This window comes from Sitodiplosis mosellana, unplaced genomic scaffold (assembly GCF_009176505.1).
Source record: "Sitodiplosis mosellana isolate CC-2019 unplaced genomic scaffold, AAFC_SMos_1.0 Smas_scaffold_3, whole genome shotgun sequence".
Classification (NCBI taxonomy): Eukaryota; Metazoa; Arthropoda; class Insecta; order Diptera; family Cecidomyiidae; genus Sitodiplosis; species Sitodiplosis mosellana.
The window spans coordinates 4,327,565-4,329,923 of NW_022595246.1; positions in this window are offsets into that span (position 1 = coordinate 4,327,565).

Sequence of the window (2,359 nt, forward strand, 5' to 3'; positions counted from 1 at the left end):
TTGAGCATGAAATGCCATTTTGTAAATAAACACTTGTAAGTTGGATGTGTGTGTGGGATCATGAAGCATAACGTAAATAAAGCCGAAAAACCCGCCGTGCGCCATGTGCCACATTGAAACACATAAAATGACAAAAAAGGAAATACAATTTCGCGGAAAACTAGCTATAGAACTTTGGTGCGTGTGCTAGTGATAGCGAATGCGATGCATAACCAGAAAATTTGTATACAAATATATTTTTATGAGTTATAGCTTTATGTTATAAAATGGAAGGAAAAAAAAGCTAACAGAAAATATCACGAACGCTAGAGAATATGATTAAAATGGTTTTTTTTATTCATTTCTACAGCCTTTTTTCCTCTTCTTCTGTTGACGCTTGTTTTGCTTGTTTTTTTCTTTCAGCTCCTAGTTTGAGTTGCGAGTCGTGCGATAGTGTTATTTTCATGGTATGAGCAGTGAGAAAAATTTGAATTTTTCCCCTATTAGTTTTCGTTTGGATAGCTTGTGCTTTTTCCGCTTATTTCTTTTCCATTTTTTTGTATGCTTGTTGGTCTTCCACGCTTTTTGTTCCATTGCTCTGCATTTGTTTGATTGTAGAATTTTTACCCATTTGAATTAGATTTCGTGTATAGTAGTTTAACGTTCACCACATGCTCAGTAGAGATTTGACGTCGTACCCGTGGTGATCAACATACATATTTGGTTTTCAATATGAACGGGCTCACCAGAGAGAGTGCGACTATACCGATTGTGACGATTGAATAATATTTGAACATTGTATTTGTTCGAGCGCATAAAATCAACGTGGCCTGCTGTGAAATACACTTTGAAGCAAAGCCATGGGCAAATTTAACGCTTTTCTTTTTCCATTCAATCAATGTGTATGTTTTCGGAACGGAATCATGCAAATCGTCTGCGTTTCCAATTCGAACCAATGAATTTCGGGACTTTCATTTCGGATTGCTATGCGAAACAAACATTTGATTACCATGCAGAACGAATCAATTTCACTATGACTCATAATTTCCTTTTTACTTTGAGGTCTTTATTTAAGCCTTATCATAAGTCAAATCAATTAACTTTTTTCTGTGTTTCTATTATTTACACAAAAACAAATAACGATTAGTCATTCAAATGATTGCTGTTTTTCTTTTGATAATTCGTGAACCACACAACAAATTACAACGAGACTCATTAAGGTGCCCTTTCGTTTTTTATTCTGTTTTTTTTACAAGGAAGAAAATGGAGGGGAGAAGGATGCGTAGTTTTATTAGTATTGATAGTATTTTCTAAATTGTTACATACTTTCATTATGGAACAAAAAATTGCAGACGATAAATATATATATATATATATGTTGGGGTGGGAACAGGCTTTGCAAGTAAATCGCTTGCAGCAAGCATATTTTCAACGCATTTCAAGTTCGCTGCCGAGTGTCACATGCATGTAAGTGTAGTATTTGTAGGCATTTTGATATAAACGTCTACAAGATAGATTATATAATGTCAAAATAATCGATTTTATAAATATTTATGAAAATTTAAAGGAATTTGTTCTTTTGGCGCTATATAATCTATCTTGTGGACGTTTACACCAAAACACACGTCACGCGACACTGAAAATGACTTCAAAATTTTATATGAGTAATTTTGATGAGTACTTTTTGTCAACTGAATTTGTGCCGTTCTCAGTACTGGTTTGGGCTATTGTGATGATGAATACCGTAATTTGAAGCTAATTGCAATTGCTTTCGATCCCGCCCGACCGATTTTTTTATATGATCTTGTTTCATAGCCACACACCACTGAAAATGACTTCAAGATTTTATATGAGTAACTTTTGTCGAGTAGTTTTACGATCATTATTTTTTGTCGAAAGTTGGCTAGAATTGGTCGAAATGACCATCCTTTAGATAAGCGGGTGCGGTAGATGAACCAGTGTACCACCCGCTCGTTCGCCCGGTCGCCCGGGGAGTAATGACCATGGGCCATACATTCAACGCTATAAATTGTTTTAGATTTCGTCAACTATTTTCTTTATAAAAATAATGCAACTTTCTGAACAAAGAAACATACATTTCTCCATCGTTCTATCAGATCACCTTACACCGTCTTATCAATGCTGTACCTTTCGTGAAAATTTGCCCATACATTGCAATAAAATATTCCAATACACCTGAAATTTGTCAGCGTCACAGTGAAGCATAGACTGGTAGGACACCAGGAGGAAGCTTACAGAGATATGTGTGTGAACACCAGTCATTAGAAATGAATATAAACGATGCACTTAGTTTTTAGTGCCGTTGCCGGCCCGTGCTAATGGAGTGTTTGTGTGGTCACTTCTGAGAATTAGCGGTGTC